This window comes from Tamandua tetradactyla, chromosome 13 (assembly GCF_023851605.1).
Source record: "Tamandua tetradactyla isolate mTamTet1 chromosome 13, mTamTet1.pri, whole genome shotgun sequence".
NCBI lineage: Eukaryota > Metazoa > Chordata > Mammalia > Pilosa > Myrmecophagidae > Tamandua > Tamandua tetradactyla.
The window spans coordinates 13,433,300-13,453,637 of NC_135339.1; the positions used below are offsets into that span (position 1 = coordinate 13,433,300).

General features: G+C 36.8%; 1 protein-coding gene across 4 annotated transcripts in view; it reads right to left on the bottom strand.

Moving 5' to 3' along the window:
• The window catches only part of NRG3 (neuregulin 3), a 1,079,958-nt gene that overhangs the window by 515,691 nt on the left and 543,929 nt on the right, over positions 1–20,338 (bottom strand). The gene's annotated exons all lie outside the window — the stretch shown is intronic.

Consider the following 20,338-nt stretch of genomic DNA (forward strand, 5'->3'; position numbering starts at 1 on the left):
AGAAGCAAACCCACTAGTACAGTTGAGACAAAGGGAAAAAGAGAAAGACACGATAATATTTATTATGTACTAAATAGTTAGCATGTGTTCAGTACTTACTATGCATGAGACCCTGAGCTACCTACTTTACCAACATGATTTACAAATCATGATTACAGTCTTTAAAATAGCTCTTTAAAGTAGCTATTATTTTCCTTATTTTACAGAAAAGAAGCCACAGTGAGGTTGAGTGATATGCCTAAAGCTGCACTCAGGGAGCAAATGATGAAGCCAGGATTCTAATTTCCAAAACTGGGATCCTTAATCATGCTACCATATACACACTTTAATGTTCCAATGGCCCAAATTCACCCCAAAGCACCTTTTGTGGTCCCTGCAGCCACTCGTCCTGTTTTTCAGGGGATGGAGAAAGAGAAAGTAATGGATGAAGACTTATAGAGAAAGTTATAATGTGTGGGCAGCAAAAAAAGATGGAGAAGACAGGCCCCCATAAGATGGGGAGAAACCAGAGATGCAATCCTCTCCAAATAAAGGGACTCAGTGCCTTGTCATGCTCTGATTCCTCTAGCACTTTCCAAAATAATCCCTTGTCTTTCCCATCCAGTTTCACATTCCTGACAACTTGGGAGGGAGCCCATGAAAACAGACCTATCTCCCTTTGGCAGATGATCTGATTGGGTCCAATGGGGTTACATGAATGAATTTGGGGTACCCTTTACCAGTGTCTGCTTTGCCCCAGGCTCCAAGTGAAATTGCACTCCTGGGAGTCATGGTTGGTGGGCCATGATACTTTTGTTATTTTGTACTGGGGCCTCTGCTAGCACTCTGTTCCTAGGGCTACGTAGGCTGGGGTCCCTCAGAGCCTCTCCTCCCATTCTTCTGGTCTCCTAACCAATGGGCCTGAGATGAGTCTTGGGAACTCAGATGAGAACATTTTTAAATAGCCAATCAGCACCATGATCTCATCATTTAATTTGATCAAGTTCACCCAATAATGATGCACCCTATTGTGTGCCAGGCTGGGTGTTAGACTCAGGAGACATGGAATAAGAGAAACACATGTCCTGCTTTCACAGTGCTCACAGCCCAACAGAGGAGTCAGACCTGCAAACAGATCATTATAACCCAGTGTGAAACCCAGTGTGAAACCCACCTGCACAGACGAACAGAAGTTATTTATGAGAGAATGACTTCAAACAGTTCTAACTGCTATCAGACAAAGGCTGTGGATTCTTTGCCCGATGTGCTCAATAACCAATTCCTGAGACACTGGGGTTTAAAAGAGAGAAAGGGTTTGTTCCCAGATGCATAGTAGGAGAGCAGATGACCTATCGGCCCAAAATCTGTCTCCTTGAGTCTAGGGGGTTCAAGGTTTTTAAGGATTTTAGCAAGGGGAGATGAAAAGAAGCCTGCGTTGTTATTATCATTTCAATAGCTGAAATGAGAGGAGGCAAAGCTATCATTTCAACACAAAGGTGTAAGCCCAAAAGGAAGGAGACAAATTGTCTTTCAATAGCAGAATTTAGCCAATATAAATGTAAGGGGCTGAAAGTAGTTAATACTTGACTTAAATTCTTCTTAGTCTTAGGGTCTTTGACTGGATAAAGGGATAACAGCTCTTACTGTCCCAAAGGTACAAGATAAGGACTTTCACAGTCATTTCTGATATCAGGGCAGCTGAATTATAGTTTAGGGATTTCAGGCATTCCATCTGTCTACTCCAATATAACAGAAAGCAACATCACTGTATCTTTGTAATCATTTAGTAATCAAAATCTTCCCTTAAATCTGAATTTCTCGGCTGCCATGATGGCCTAAGCCATTCCAGGCAGGAGAAATGATACATTCAAAGGCAGGGAGTCTTGAAACTGCCAGCTGGGGGAGGACTGCAAAGAGGCAGGTGTTTGGGGGCCCAGTCAAACCTCAAGGGAAGTCTCAGACAGCACCTGGGGAAGGCCAGGTCTGGAACGACCCAGGACCACGGAAGGAGGAGCAACTTTACACAGCCAGCCATGGGATTTATAAAGCGTTTCTAATAGTACACATTTGGGTTTTTTTTCAGATTTTTAAATTTGGTACTAAAATTCTGTCTCTTCATATTAAATGTTGAGCTTTCTTTTATTCTAGTCAGGAAAAACATGTGAAGAAACTTCATAATTATATCATCTGTTTAGCTTGCCAGGCTGCTATGTCAAATACCACACAATGGGTTGGCTCAAACAACAGGAATGCATTGTCTTACAGTTTTGCAGGCTAGAACAAGGCAGACTTCTTTCTGGAGTCTTCAGCATTCTGGTTGTGCACTGCTGGTGACCACCGGGGATCTTTGGCTTGCATCTTTGTCTCACAGCATATGGCAATGGCCTCTCCTTTATCTCTGGAGACCTACTGACTTACGGCTTCCAGCTCCTTCCCGTGGCTTTTTCTACCTCTGAATTTCTTCTGCTTATAAAAGACTTCATTAATCTGGATTAAGATCTACCCTCATTCAATGGGGCCATACCTTAACTAAAATAACATCTTCCTCAGGTCCTATTTACAATGGGGAGCTGTAAATTCCACAGGAATGTAGATCAAGATTAAGAACATATCTAAATGGGGGCAGATAATTCAACCTACCATGTCATCTAAAGTAAATGGCTACCTGATATTGGCGGATGGGGGGATAGTAGCTAGGGCCATTTTCTTACTTGGGGAAGCTGAGTGTGAACTGAAGAGTACTTGAAGATCAGTTTCCAATGGTTCAAATTCTAGCTCCTCCCTGCCCTAGCTGAGTGAACTTGGGCAAGTTACTAAACTACTTATGGTGTCTGGGTCTCAATTTCTCCATGTAAAATACTATTACCTCTCTTTCATGGGTATACTGTGAAAATTAAATGAAGAATATGCTGCAAATATTTCTCTCAGTTAAGTGTTCTCCTTTGATTTCATTTGTCTCTTGACATAAAGATTTCTAGCAGTTAAATACTCAAATATATAATTTACTTTTATAGTTTTCTTTCTTTGCTTTTTTGTTTAGAACAGAATTTTTTTCTTCCTGAGATCAAGACAGTCACTTTTGATTTTTTTCTTTCTTTGGGAATTTCACTTTATACATTTAAATATGTAATCCATCTGAAATCATGACTGTTTAATGTTATGACATAGATAGCTGGCTTTTTTTTCCCATCTGAATGGTTATGTGATATATGTCAAATGAATGACACTTTCTTCATTGATAGAAAACTACAGCTCAGTAATACTTAATAGTTTATAACTGGGGCTTTCTCTATAGCCTTCTTCATCTAGTTTAAAATTATTTTGTCATTGTTCCCATTATCTTAACTTTCTGCCCATCGAATACCATGTACCATCCTCCATTTTATTTATCCAACTATTCTTCACTGTTCTTCACTTTTTTGTCCTTACTCACAATCAATTTTTAAACAGAAAAAAACTCATCATTCAAATCTCAATCAGAAGAACAAAGCAAAGCATTATGAATAGATAAAATTAGATAATACCAATGAAGGACATAGCACAAAACTTTGTATGCATTATCTATGACATGGGGTTTCCTTTTACTCCCTCCCTCCCAGTTTAGAGTTGTTAACTTTGAAGAGGAAGTTCCAAAAGAGCTGTGGTCTTGGGGGGGTTGGAACCGCTAAGGCTTCATTAACACTGTGGGAAACATTCTTACCCATCACTAAGGAACAAGATGCCCATCACCACCTAGCAACAGACTAGGCACAGATGGGAAAGAAAACGGCAATTGTAATTTACTCAGCATTTACAATAGACCAGACACTGTGTCAAAAACAGAAAGGCGACCAGATATAATGACTAAGAGATTGGGCTTTGGATTTCAACAGTTGTGAGTTCCAGTCCCAGTTCTATTACTAGGTAGCTAAGTGATTTTAAACACTCTGTGGCAATTCAAGATATGACACATGAATAACCCTTGGCCAAATCCCTACAGTGGGTATGGCTTTGCAACTAGCGTTTCAGAAGCATCATCTTATTCAACTCTTTCAAAAATCTTTTGACTTCACAACTTTCTGTGAATAAAGGCAAGGACAGAGAAACCAGAGAGTTAAATAACTTACTGATATTCATGTAAATGGTTAATGTAGAGCCAAATTTCAACTAAGTTTTAAGTTATGATGTCATGCTTTTAATTTCTTGATTATATATGTTTATATTTTCTCTCATAGTTCAGAAACCAGGTGCCATTTATATGTTGTAGATTGATTAGCCTCCACATGGAACGACTGTTACACACACACACACACACACACACACACATGCAAATATTAGTGAAGTTTAATTCTGGCATCTTCTCTGGTCAGTAATTTTTACCACTGAATTAACATGATGACTGCAGAAGAGAAATCTAAGAAGTGATCAAAATTGATTGTAGATAGAGAGACCAACCATTCCCATTCTGGTTTGCCCAGGCTCCCTTTTCTATTTTTCTGTAATATTGACTCCATGTTTTCTAGAATGATATTAATAATAGATTTTATTATTATAAAGAAAAAATATCTTAATATGTGTGACATTTACAGCTCACATATATCTTTTATGTATATGATATTGTCTAGTAATAATCTGTATGTAAACAAATCTCCCTCACTTTAATATTAGAAAACTGAGGCCTGGAGAGGCTCTCTAGGATTGTATAGTATGGTAGGCATGGCTAGTGTTTACCAAAGATTCATGCTCCTCTTTCAGAGAAAAGTGTTGCTGCTTGAGCAGCCCCTAACTCAAGGACTACATTTCCTAGAACCCCATTGCATCTAAGTAGGGTCATGTGATAACTTCTGGCCAGTGAAATGTGGACAGAAGGAATGAGCATCCTCTCCAAATTTGTGCCATAAAAACTTCCTGCTTCCTGTTAAATCTGCCATAATTTCTCATTCCTATTTGCCCAATGGATGTGGATACCCAGGGAATCTTGAAAGCTATGTGATGAATATGGTAGAGACAAAAGAGGGAAGGAACCCAGTCCTTGAATCCATACCCCCTTCAGTGGGTAGAGACACATCTCCATGGAAATCATCTAATCAAAAGTTACCACCCACAATTGAGTAGGTCACATCTTCACAGAAACAATCAAAATGCTCCCACCCAGCAATATTGAATGAGGATCAAAGGGGATGGCTTTTCTGGGGTCCACCACAGATTCAGACCAGCATGATGGATAAGACTGTTGTTTGGCTTTCCCTTTCCAAGGTGAAGAAAGAGGCTTCTCACATCAATATTATGCCACAGCACAAACAAAAAGGAATTTCAACTTGTAAAGTCAAACACAAGCTACAGACAACAGAAACCACAAGGAATAAATTTAACTGAGGAAAATGAAATAAATTGAGTTCTAAACATTACAAGTCAAGTCCTATAGATACTCACCCAGAAGCCTATTAAACTCTGCAAATGAGGATGTGGTATTCACTGCACAGACCTGGCTGATTCAGCAGATGGAGTGAATGTATCATCTGTCATGTTCTGGATGGACAGCCTGACTTCATAGCTGTAAACAGAATTATGTCTAACGGCCCAAGGCTAACACCGCAAACAATGAAACACAGCATTATGAGTTTATAGGACAAGGCTGAGAATACGAATAATTACTTCTATGGTGGCTGGGCCATAAATAGGGTTATTAGACATTGTCAAGGGCAACAGTCTTAGTTTAACAAAATATTGTAGATATGAGAATACTGACAGGTCTGGGGTGGGGGCAAAACAGTGGAAGAGACCATGCCAGATACTGAATAGAGAGGGGGTGAGCCATACTTATTCACTGTGAATGTTCACAGGGCTAAAATGTTTTATTATGAAATGTCAAACACTTAGTATTTTTAAACTACATTTTTGTTGTGGTGTTTTGATTTACTGGATGTGATACTTCAAAAATAACCATGCAGGCAAATCTAGGGTTCCATCATTGTGCAAGGAAATGTGTATAATTCAAGTGGCTGTTGCTGCTTGTCACAGATTCTCACACTATTTGATGCATATATTGTTGAAGCACAGTATAGCTCAGAAACCCAAATGAGAAATCACATATTCAGCATCTTGAAATAAAGTAGGCAAGATGCGGCACAAAGAGAAAAGTTGATAAACATCACCTGTTAAGATTATTCCGTCATGGTTATTGATGTTATTTACATTGGCTGCATTCCTCTGAGAAGCTAAATAAACTTGAGACAAATGCAAGATTGACTGCTTTGTGAAATGGGAAACAAACACCCAGTTCCCCATGCCATCACTCTTGGGTTTTGCTAAATTGTTTGCATTTATCAGGTAAATTTTCTAATGTTAATATTTGCCTACATGATTTCATCCCAGTTTTCATATTCAGAGGTGATCCTTCACTTCTTTAAATATTTGACAACCAAATAAACTGTGTTTGGACCCTTCTGCAGTTTTGCTTATAGAACCAAGTCTGTCCTAATTCGACCAAGACAAGTACGAAGATATAGTCATTATTACCATGGACTCCAAAGCTAGAGTGTTTGAGTTCAAATCCAGGCTCTAGCCCTTAATATCTATGTTATCTAGGCAAGCTATTTAATTTCTCTGGATATGGCTCTCAGTTTCCAATCTATGAAATGGGAATTTTAATTTCATCTTCCTCTAGAGTTGTCCTGAGAAATGAATTAAATTGTTCAGTTAGCATTTAGAACAATGACTAGCACATAGTAAATTGTGTATACACACACACACACATACACACTGCTGGTGATTATACTGTTTTTTTTTGTTAGGGAGAAACAGGTTTTCAATAGATATGCAGTTAATGTGGCTCATAAGGTTTACAATGGGAAAAATGCTTTAATACCAATGTAATGTTTATCGATATTGAGTTAAATACTAGCGAGAACACACAGATAAATACAGTGGCATGCTCATAAGAGAGAGTGAATGAGGAAAATCAAAGTCTTCAGCCTTGGCAAGGAACCTGATAAGTACTTTATTAGGCTGCCATTTCCTTGTGATTTCTCTTGGTTGAAGAAAGGTTTACAAAAGTTTTTTTTTTTAATCAGTGTAGAACTTTATAAATGATTTGATAATAACCAAATTATATCCACATTAATTACTCAATCAATAAACACATTCAAAGATTATTTTTTTTATGGTTAAGCAGATGATGAGATAAATTTGATTCAAAGGCTACATTAGGTCTGATGAGTTCAGGTGCTGAGAAAACTTGGTAAGCAGTGTGTGCTCATTTGAAGCCATTATATATCCCAGAAAAGCCACGTTTTAATCTTTACCTAATCTTTTGGGCCAGACCTATTGCTTACAGTGAAAACTTTGACTGTATTGTTTCCATGGAGATGTGACACACCCAAGAGTGCGTGTGGCCCTTTGATTAGACAGAGATGTGACTCTTCCCATTTAGTGGTAAGTCTTGATTAGTTTTTTGGAGTCCTTTAACTCAGAGCCGACAGAGATTCTTGGAAATGACCTTTGATTAGATAGAGATGTGACTCTTCCCATTTAGGGTAGGTCTTGATTAGCTTGTTGGAGTCCTTTAACTCAGAGCCGATAGAGATGCTTGGAAAACAGTTCCTTCAGTGCTGACAGAGATGCCTGGAGTGCCAACAGAGAGAGCAGATGCCCAAACAGCAATATTTGGAAATGCAGAGCCCAGCAGATGTTGCCATGTGCCTTCCCATGCGATGCTAAATAAGACAGACCCAGAGCTGTGTCCTGGAGGAACTAAGGGAAGACCCATAGAAGCTTACAGAGGAAACTACAGGCATCAGATGCAACAGAATCAGATATAAGGTACAGCTTATAACCAGATATAAGGTGCTGACCTGAACCACCTACCTTCCTGTTTAACAGACATCAGCATATCTTGGGTCAAGGTGTCTTTTCCTGGATGCCTTAGTTTGGACATGTTTATACAGTCTTACAACTGTAAACTTGCAACATAATAAATTCCCTTTTATTTCTGGTGTGTTGCATTCCAGCAGCTTTAACAAACTAAAACATAGTGACTCGATGGAAGCTTTCAAATCTCCTCTAAAAGAGCTGCAGGCAGATTTCTTCAGAAAGCAATATCCAGGAGATACATCAAAGGTCACAAATGTCAGTTTAATGCAAAATGGGTTGAGGGTCCCTTCAAAGAGAAGAAGCATAACCAACCACCCAAACCATTCTGAAGGGTCTTTCATTGGTTGGCTGGCTGGAAGACTGGTTAAAATGACATGTGACATTTGGACAATTTTAGAGAAGATTTGGCTTAATGACCTTCATTGAAACTCTGGTTATCCCTTCTGAGCCTGTGAGCTACCCACAATAATGCAGGAGAGCTCTATGAGAGATACAGACCAGCAGTCCCCACTGAAGTGCCCATGGAGCTACAAAGTCCTAAGTAGGTTTCTTTACTGCACATTTGTAGTAAGCTAATAATACTTAAAACAAATTTTTGCTGGAGAACAATATGATATTCACAACTTCACAAATGTACTTGAACCCCCCACCCTTTTTTATGCAGCCTCCTGTCAAGCTGTTGCAAGAAAGAAAACTCCTCTATATACTTTCTTTTGAGATTCATCCCCACTGTCCTATCCTTGAAATCAGATGCTTGGCTTAATCTAACTAGTGGTACACACACTCACACACACACACACAGTGATTCACCAAATCAGTAATAAAATTCAATACAAGGGGGCCATGGTGGCTCAGTGGCAGAGTTCTCACCTGCCATGCTGGAGACCCAGGTTTGGTTCCTGGTGCATGCCCATGTAAAAAAGAAAAATAAAATCAATACAAGGGGACCAAACACATTCTTCTTTGTTCAAAGGCTACTGGTATGTCAAAAGAGGAACAATCCTCAGAGGGAAATCACTTGTGGGAAACTTCAGGTGATTTGAGGTACCTTGGGGTAAGATAATTTTGATACAGGGTAGCTGGGAAAAGAAGCAGCCCATAACCTATCTTGTGGAGAGGAGCCAGATTTGTGAGCTTTGAACACAAATTTGAAGTCTATATTTTATTTTCTTTAAATATTCAACCTATTGCAACTACAAAAGTATTTTTTAAATTTTTTTTATTAATTAACAGAAAAAAAGAAATTAACCCAACATTTAGAAATCATACCATTCTACATATGCAATCAATAATTCTTAACATCATCACACAGATGCATGATCATCGTTTCTTAGTACATTTGCATCAGTTTAGAAGAACTAGCAACACAACAGAAAAAGATATAGAATGTTAATATAGAGAAAAAATAAAAGTAATAATAATAGTAAAAAACAAAACAAAATAAAACAAAAACCTATAGCTCAGATGCAGCTGATAAAGACATGCAGCTCAGATATAGCACAATAATACCTAATTGTAAAGTAATCATGTTAAAACACTGAATGAAGCTGCATCTGAGCTACAAAAGTATTTTAACAACTAGAAGACATGAGCTCCTCAAAGGCAGGGGCTACCTTTATCTTCTGTGGTCTCAGGTCCTGGTTCAGAGAAAATCCTCTGTAATTGTATGAGAAAGAACTGAATAAGCTGAATCTGAAATATATGTATTATTTAAACAAGGCCTGCAGTCTTACAATCCATTCTAGACAGGTTTTCTCTCCCCCAATGTTCCCTTCTTAGTCAAATTGAAGCTCCTCATGAGGCTGTACAAAGCAGGGAACGGGGATTGTGGGGGATACTATGGGTAATTAAGGCTTGGAAAACACTGACTACTGTATCCTGATATAGGAAAAGCACAACACATGTAGTACAATAAGCATTTTAAGTTTTTCACACTAGATTATGATTATAATGGCTCTGGATACCACACAAGCACTGACTGAAATCCCTCTAGAGTTCCATGTTGCTTGGAGGTGCCAGTTTCTTGGGGAAACTGAAACTCTGTTATGTGAATATTGAAATGCTATTGTCATCTATACCATCCATTATTTATCCCTCAAATGTGGTCAGCCCTGTCTTCATCAATCAACACATGATGGACCTCATAGGTGTCTGGGACAGATACTAAGACCATTCAAGTGGAGCTTTCTGATACTTATCAAACACTCATCTTTTTATGAGGTTACCACATATAGCAAGGTCTGAAACTCTCCTGAAGCTTAGAGTTCCTTGAACCCCTCCAAAGTTCAATAACACTTTTGCAACTTTCAACTCAACAAGTAAGGGCCATGCAATTCTACTTGTTACATAGAATACAAAAGTTGAGGCGAATTCCCTGATATCAACAAGCTCACAGGCATCAGAGTGCTTGATTGTGCATGTGTGCAGGGGGGAGTGAGTAGAAAGATCAAACACCTATAAAATTTCAAAGAATAGCTGACTTAGAAATTGACAAAAAAAAATGAATATGAGGTTCTCACAATACCATCTGTGCATCTATTGATTTAACCACTCATTTCATTCTATAGATAACTGTTAAGTACCTACTTTTTGCCAGCACTGTAGTAATTTAAAATCCATGGTTGCTGCCCTCAGGGAAGCTCACAGTCCTTCCAATGAGGAAGATGCCTAAGCAGATAATTAGAGTTCAGTTTGGTAAATTTTAAGGTAGAATTATTGATAAAGAACATAAAGAGCACAAGGAATGAAGTGACTTTATCAGCCTGGGATGTGGAGGAAGTTTTCTCAGAGGTGCTGACATTTCAGCCGGGTCATGAACAAATGAATAGGAGTTAGCCACAGGAAAAATGGTGGTTTCCCAGGGAAAAGAATCAGTGAATATAAAGGCTTGGTATCAAGAACGACAGTTTGGTTTCAGGATTGCTGAAAATTTGAACAAGGAATGTGTCTCAGTGTTGATGGCTAAGGGTGCATATTAGGTAGGCAGGTTTCAGCCACAGAGTGAAGTAGCTTGAATATAAAGCTAACAGTCCGAGCTTGTTTTGCATTTAGAACTTGTTTTGTATTCACTATAAGGACATGTGAATTTTTAGCAAGCTCGTATAGGAAGCCCTATGTAGAATGAATAGGAGATAACAAATCAGTGATGAAACGTTGGAGAAGTTCAGGAGTGACTTCACTTCTGAGAAAGCAAACCTAGTTTGGAAAAAGGGATCTATCTCTCAAAGGCATGTTTACTAAAGGAATCAGTGATTCTTGGTGTTTGAATGATATGACTAGTGGAGAGGAGAAAGGAATCTAAAACATTTCCCACATTTTTAGGTGGAGAAATTACTTGGGTGACCGCACCTACCAGCAGGATGGAGGACACAGCAGGAAGAAACTATTCCATGAGACAAGGAATCCCCTATTTTTCACAATGGGGTATCTAAGAAGGCATGTCCATTAAACCCTTCTCTAGGTGGATCTAGGATAGAAGTGACAAACATCTTGTTGTCGAGAGTAAACTCACAGCTATGTCTTTTCTATCCAGCAAAGGAAAAAAGTAAGTAGATAAATGGAATGGCTTCAGGTAGGGAGTGCATATCCATGATACTGTGATTTCCTACTGCTTCCTTCAAAAGTTCCTTAAGGGATCTAAGCGGCCATTCCATTCCTGTTCTGTTCGGCAACTTCGTTTGTAACTGAAAATCATTTATACAATTGGGAGTCATCTGCTAACATGGTTTAAACAATGAAAGTCAATTTTGTGACCCTGGGAGAGTGTGTATGATAACAGAGAAAACTGGCCTGGGGACACACTGTATGAAGAATGTACTAAAGAAAAGAACTCAGACATTCCAAGTGCATTGGTATGGCTTGTGAAACTAATTTATTACCCTTTATTTTCCTTAAATATTTGACCAGCCTACAGAGGCTTTTATTATTTCAAGTTACATGCATTAGGATAAGTGCTTATGTAAATCCATCTTTGTTGGTTTTGCATTAAGTAATTTTACAAAGAATTCAATAATAACATCAGTTGAGGATCTGACCTGCAGCTCGCTTCATTTCAAACCTTTGAAGGGGAAAAAGAATTAAGATAACTGAAGCCATGAGTGTTCTTGCAGCTGTCTTTTGTATGCTTCTAATAACTTATGTGCAATAAATGTCTTTTCTGATGCCATGTTCTGAATGTGTCTAGGAACCTCTAATCCCTTCTGCCATGGAGCTTTTCCAACAGCTCATTATGCTGTGGGCATCTTTCTTTTGGTCAAACCCTTTACCTGTCTTTGTCAGGAAGACCTTCCAAGTCCACCCTTTCCTAAGTCGCTCTCCTTTTCCTTCTCCCCTCCCATTTAATTATCTTCATCATTGCATCTTTTATGTAGTACTTATCACAAGTTAAAATTACGTATTAATTGTTTATTTGTTAGTTGTTTGCCCCATTCTCCATACTGTAGCTCTTGAATTCCTCTGAAATTCCAGCTTTTTCAGAAATAATCAGAATAACTTGTGGAAAGAATGATTATGTTAATTCACTGAAGGGGGACAAAATGGTTAGGCTCTATTGTTTATTCTTTCATTTATTAACTGAGATTCTTTCATATATGAAAGGTTAGCTTTTATATTTTTTATATATTCTTTTATTAGCTGCTGGAGTCTTTCCTTTTATTTACCAAGGTAATGAATGTTTTCCTTACTATCTTCCAAAAGTGACAAGTGCACTCCTTACATATGTTCATAATGAGGCCACTATAGATGGAGTCTGGGCTTATAATGTCATGGTGATCTTCAAGCAGTTGGGTTCAATTGGCCCAAGTCAAAATGCTGGCTGAGATGTTTTCTTGGAATGATAATTTCTTGGTGGTTAAGAGCATGAGCTTTGGTACAAGAACAAACTTAGTTTAAGCCCAGGTTTGCCTCTTATGAGTTATGGTTGTTTGACCAAGTTACTAAAGTGCTTGGAGTGCCAATTAGTCCACTGGAAAAATGACTGCTAAGAAGATTGATGAAATAATGGTCATAAGTCACTTCTAGTGCTTTGGCATAGGTTACACCTTCAAAAATATTAATCAACATTATTAGAATTGTTCATGTTTCTAGCACCCCAGTGGATTATGAAATTCTTAAATATGAGAGACATAATCATTTTTTCACCACCTAGAACAATATAGGTGTCCAATAAATACCTGTTACATGAATTACAACCCAATTTACCCAGCCTAGGGAGCTCATTCTAGGCTATTTATCATTTGTGATAATTCATATGTCAAGCAGGGAACCCAAGAGCACCCACTGGATCCCAAAATCACAGAAGTTGTCCTTGGCTTTTCCGCTCTCTCTCTCCTTCTCTGCCTCCCTCTCTTCCTTTTTCCCTCCCTCTTTCTTTTCTTCCTTCCTTCCTTTAGAAAGATGCTGGTTGACGTTTGGCCTGCTATCTATAACCCTTACTTCCTTGAGTGTCATATTCAGTTGAAAATGTCAGGGAGATATGTAAAAGTAAAAAACATTCCAATGCTATTGAAAGTGATTAATTATTCTAGCTAATTGTCTCCCTCTAAGGAAAATCATTCCTAGAGCCCAATTACATCACCTTCTGGTTTAGCCTAGAACATCAAACCTGGCTGGCAGAAGTTAGATGTTAGTTCCAAACAATTTCCATGTACATCCCTCCTAGATGCATCTTATTACATAGAAAATTCATATAGAAAAAAGATCTTTGATAGTCAATGCCCCCCCCCCCCCCACCTGCAGGTTTTATTTTTTATTTCACTTATAATAATTCTGGTTATTGAACTCTGATAATCTGAAAACTATTTTTTCCCCACAGATAACACTGTTATCATGCACAGATGAAGAAGGAGCTTTGAAACTGAAGCAAAACTGGAAGAGTATGGAAACTATGCTTACACAATTTCCTCTCTGATCTATAGCCACTTTGGTATTTTCTCAGTTTCTCACGTCTACCATGATCTCTCCTGAATCTCGTCATGACCAAATTTCCATGTAATTACCCCCATCTGGGCCACACTCTCTCTACTCCATACTTCTATTTACTTAAATTTTACTGACCCTTAAGATCTGAGTTACATTTCTTTTTTCTCTGCAAATGTATTCTTAATTACTCAACTCCTCTGATCAGACCAACAGCACCTTTTATATCAGTCCTCATAATTCATATTATAGTTTGTAATTACTTTTACTTGCATGATGCCTTGATTAATGTCTATTTCCATCCCTCACCTGAAGGCTCCATAATGCTTGGGGCTGACTCTTTTTCACAGCTTAACACTATCGTGCACTGCCTCTAACATTAAATCAGCAAATAATAAATATTTGTTGACTGAATGCCACATGAAGATGTACCAAGATGTCAGAGGGAAAGGCAATTCTCAGGCATGAGTCATTTCCTAATGCTAGGCATCAGATTAGTGGATATAAATGCATTATCTTGCATCATTCTCAGAGTGACAAACAAGGGTGTTTCATTGCCACCTTTTTTTTTTTTTGCAAATTTGGAAACTGATGCTCAAAAAAATGGAGTAATTTGTCTGCAACACAACAGCAATTCTGGAATTAGAGGTATTAGAGTTAAGTTCCCCAACTAGTTGAAGAGAAGTATAGTGGGTGAAGGACAAGAACCTCTTCTCTTATGTCAGGCATTCTCAAATAAAACCAGTCAAAATCTTCAAAGTTCCTAATGTCCAAAAGGCACATGAAGAGATGCTCAATGTCCCTGGCCATTAGAGAAATGCAAATCAAAACCACAATGAGATATCATCTCACACCCACCAGAATGGCCATTATCAACAAAACAGAAAATGACAAGTGCTGGAGAGGATGCGGAGAAAGAGGCACACTTAGCCACTGTTGGTGGGAATGTCAAATGGTGCAACCACTGTGGGAGGCAGTTTGGCGGTTCCTTAAAAAGCTGAATATAGAATTGCCATATGACCCAGTAATACCATTGCTGGGTATCTACTCAAAGGACTTAAGGGCAAAGACACAAACGGACATTTGCACACCAATGTTTATAGCAGCGTTATTTACAATTGCAAAGAGATGGAAACAGCCAAAATGTCCATCAACAGAAGAATGGCTAAACAAACTGTGGTATATACATACGATGGAATATTATGCAGCCTTAAAACAGGATAAACTTATGAAGCATGTAATAACATGGATGGACCTAGAGAACATTATGCTGAGTGAGTCTAGCCAAAAACTAAAGGACAAATACTGTATGGTCCCACTGATGTGAATGGACATTTGAGAATAAACTTGGAATATGTCATTGGTAACAGAGTCCAGCAGGAGGTAGAAACAGGGTAAGATAATGGGTAATTGGAGCTGAAGAGATACAGACTGTGCAACAGGACTTGAGACAAAAACTCAAAAATGGACAGCACAATAATACCTAATTGTAAAGTAATCATGTTAAAACACTGAATGAAGCTGCATCTGAGCTATAGGTTTTGTTTGTTTGTTTGTTTGTTTTTGTCTGTTTGTTTGTTTTTGTTTTTTTGTTTTGTTTTTTTTGTTTTTTTGTTTTTTTTGTTTTTTTTTACTATTATTATTACTTTTATTTCTTTTCTCTATATTAACATTTTATATCTTTGTCTGGTGTATCGCTAGTTCTTCTAAACCGATGCAAATGTACTAAGAAACGATGATCATGCATCTATGTGATGATGTTAAGAATTACTGATTGCATATGTAGAATGGTATGATTTCTAAATGTTGGGTTAATTTCTTTTTTTTTTCCCGTTAATTAATAAAAAAAAAAAAGTCTTCAAAGTTTAAAGAGAGTATCATGGAGAATGTGGGCAGCCCTGACTCTTAAGTGAATGTAGTCCTGGGAGCACGATGAAGGATTTCCTTTTCCTGAGAATACCAAAGACTATGTGACATAATTCCTTTCCATATATCCTTTAGATATGAATATATCACACTTGGCTTTCCCCTTCATTGCTCTTCTTGATGAAGATATACAGGATCCTTTTTTGATTCTGGTGTGCCTGATATGTCGCATTATACAAAGTATTGACATTTACAAAACTCCTTTTAATGCATGTGAAAATGGAGGGTCAGAGAGGCTAAGTGATAATCAAGCTTACAGAAAATCTAAATATCAGGGTATGGATTTGAGACTCTATTTTCGGTTACCAAATCCAATGTCATTGCTAGCTACACTGGATTGAAAGGATACTCTGATATTGTTATGGAATGAATGTATTTTGTATATGGGGAAAACATGTCTTTTAAAGTCCAGAGGGTGGAATGTGCTGGTTTGAAAGCATGTATGTCCCCTAGAAAAGCCATGTTTTAACCAAAATCCCATTTCATAAAGGCAGAATAATCCCTATTCAATATTGTATGTTTGAAACTGTAATCAGATCATCTCCCTGGAGATGTGATTAATCAAGTGTGGTTGTTAAACTGGATTAGGTGATGACATGTCTCCACCCATTTGGGTGGGTCTTGATAAGTTTCTAGAGTCCCATAAAAGAGGAAACATTTTGGAGAATGAAAGAGATTCAGAGAGAGCAAAGGAGAACGGCATAGCCACAAGAACCAGAGTCCACCAGCCAGTGACCTTTGGAGATGAAGAAGGAAAATGCTTCCTAGGGAGTTTCATGAAACAGGAAACCAGGAGAGAAAGTAGCAAATGAGGCTTGCTCACCATGTACCCTTCCAGCCAAGAGAGAAACTGTGACTGCATTTGCCATGTGCCTTCTCACTTGAGAGAGAAACTGTGAACTTCACTGGCCTTCTTGAACCAAGGTATCTTTTACTGGATGCCTTTGATTAGACATTTCTATAGACTTGTTGTAATTGGGATATTTTCTTGGCCTTAGAACTATAAGCTAGCAAACTAGAATACTAGCTTAGTCCTGTTGATTAACACATCACCTTCACTCAGTCACTGGTATCAGGAAAGGAATCTGCTCCCAACACCAATTTCTCTGAAATCTTTCCCATGTCAATTACTGTTCCCTGCCTCACTATAAAAACCAGATAGGCAAATGGAATTCATATTTAAACATGAACAATGTTGTATCATCTATTCTTTTGCTTTTTAAGGAAAAAATCTGTTTTTGTTTGTTTGCTTGCTTTGTTTTCCCCTCTAGATGCCACCAGGTCTTCTTTTTGTGGTCCTAATTTGTTGGTTTCTAGCAAAATAATCAATGTTCAGATAAAGATGTACTTTCTAAGAGCATAAAAATTGCTCCAGGATTTAAAACTAGCTAAGGAAGAAAGATTAACTGCTAATTTGCTGTGCTTAGAGAAATTCACAAATATATAAATCCAAAGGGATTAGTTTTGCATTTATATGACCTGAAGTCATATTCCTTTCTGGGAAGAAGTCCAGAATATGTGCTCATTTTCCAAATTTAAGCTGACTCAGCAAACAATTTACTATAGTCAGCAATGACCACAGTAAACAATAAAAATGCTATTTTAATCACCCTTGAAATTTAAAATTCATTTGTAACAGAGACTTCATAATTAAAGTGAGGCAATATGGAAAAGCAAAGTGCTTATTATAAACCAATCTATGATGCCCCGGGTTAAGTGTTTAGCACATTTATTTTATGAATGTTAATGCAAGGTTTCCAATAATTTGTCAAGGAGCCTCTCTTCTTGTATCCACCTGGGCTCCAGGTAAATTGATTGTATTGGTTCAAAGTTGATTAAAGCAATCAGGAAAATGGCACCAGCTCCACAAGAGTCCCACAAAGTTAATTTTAAACAAGGTTACAGATAAAAATGTTGGCCACACATAATTGCCTCTGGATTCCAATTATTTAAATGAACATGTTTCACTCCAAAACTTTTGAGATACAACCGATGTCAAAATAAACCAAAATAAATTAGGATGGGAGAATTGAGGAAATAAAAAGATGCTGTTAATGAAATAGAAGCCAAAAATATAGCATAAAATTGATAAGACTGAAAGGGTGTTGTTGGAAAAAAATAAGGAAAGTGGTTAACTCCTAGAAAAAGCTCATTATTTTAAAAAGGGGGAAAAAAACATGTGACATTTTATATGATAAATGAGATACAACTGAAAACAGTGGAGGTATTTATAGAAAAATATCATGAGCTACTTAGGTGGCATTACAATGTGAGATCTAAAGGAAGATGATTCCCCAAAGAACATAATGTCTCAAAATTGACTGCCAGTAAAGCAAAGGATCTGAACAGTACAATGATCATAGGAAAAATGGAAAGCTAACTAACCGACCACAATAACAAAGCAATCCAACACCTAGGTACTTTGCCAGAAATGTTCTACTAACCTTAATTTAAGAGAGTATTCTTATTTATGTACATAATGTCAAAAATTAATTGTATGAAAAGTTCTATAATACATTTCATGAACCCTAAAAAGACTTTAATATCCAAATCTAATGAATAAAATACAAAAAGAATTGCATTTATACAATTCAAGATGAAATATTAGCAAAGTGAACTCAATAATGTATTCAAAGAATAAAGCATCATGATCAAATGAAACTTATTCCAAAAATGAAATGATAATTCGACCTTAAAAATCTAAAAACATAATTTATTAATTATGCCTACTTAATGAAAACAGCCAAGAGATAATAGAACAAATTCAGCAATTACTCCTGTTTAAAACAGAATAAAATAGTTTAGTAAAATTTAAAAATGACAAACAAGGCATGGAAACTAATTACAAACTATTACCCGCTTGTTCTTAAGAATCTTATCTGATACAATAGCAAAAGAAATTAAAGTATAAATATTCCATAAGAAGAGGAAAAGTAAGTTTCATTTACATTGACTATAATTATATACCTAGAAAAAGCTAAAAATTAATGAACTAGAAACATAAGGCAAAAAAAAAATCTCAATTATAATAATGATTGCCCTGTCAAAAAATAAAGAAAAATTAATTTTATAGGAAAGAAAAAAAGTGAAGAATATTAAACATTTCGAAAACTAAAATTTATTTGTAGAGTACAGAAAAAAATGCAAACATAGAGAACAATCCATATTCCCAAATGAGATGTCATGCCATCATAAAAATCAGTCTCACCAAAATTAATATATAAATTTAATGCAATTTCAAATAAAAATCTCAACTTAAAAAAATCCAAATTAAATGACTTTTGCATGATGATGGAAGAATAAATACATCAAAGCAGGCAAGCCAATTTTGATTAAGAAGAAATACTAGGGAAAAGCTTTATTTCCAGATTTTAAAACATAAAGCTACAGCAATGAAGAGAATATATCGATATAGTAATGGACAAAGAGACATGAGCAACCACATAGAAATTTCAGAAGTAGATATAAATGCATATTTAAAATTAATATATAAAAGAATGAAGGTTCAATTCAATGGAATAAAATGTTCATTTAATAAATAATATGGCTAGAACACACCAGGTATCAAAAAGTAAATAAAGCTATTAAAATGTGTATACACACACACACACACACACACACACACACACACACAATTTTTAAGCATCAAATTCGTACTAATCCATAAAAAGTTAAGATTCAGGAGCTTCTCAAAGTATGTATGGGCACACATATTCAATGCACCAATCCCACTTTAATGAATCTCCCCATTTGGAATAAAAGTAGCAATATATAGGCCTAACTGCTATTTTGTTTTTAGTGATTAAGAAAAAAGATCATGTTATAAACCTGGATCACTGGTCACATGGGAAATGACAGATCCATCCTTAGAATTATATGAGAGACAGAAGAATCATCTTGATATAGAGATGAGGACATATAAACATATTTATATCTCTGAAAGGATGCCCATGATTTATTCATTGACGTGTAAAAAAAATCAAGTGGCAGAATAATGTGTATTTCCCATTATTTCTTTTTAAAAATATTATTTACACGTTTGTCCATTCTGAGTGAGAAGATAAACACCAAGGCGTTAGCATGGTTATCACAGAAGAAAGGGAAGAAAGGTCATTAGCATTAAAAATAGTGGTTTGATGACAACTTTCAGAAAATGTAGCTGAGTTGTTTGTAAGTAAGGCTAAAATTATTCCATTTCTATAAAACTAACCTTATTGCTAATATAAAGCAGATTAAAAACCAAAACCAAAACCAAACCAAACAAACAAATAACATTGAAGCACTTCCAAAATGATGGAGTAGGGATCTCTGAAAATCCACTTTTCCATTCAAACAATGAAAACACTGGCAATATTGTCAAAATTTACTTTTACAGATCTCTGGAAATTAATTGAATGCTTGTAAAAATCCTAGGAATGTTTATTCAGGAAAAAAAATATCCAAATCTTTGTAAAAACCTATACCCATTCTCCTCTCCTCAACTCCATGGTAGCCTTGAAAATTAGCTGCCTCATAACTGAAAAACAGTAACCTAGCAGGCACTAGAGATGGAGAAAGTGGTTGAAATTCTCCAAAAGCCTTATTCCTATTGAGTCGTTATTATCTGACCGGTTTGGCTTTTCCCCATGGTAAAGCTCCATTTATAGGGTTCATCTTCATTTGCTTA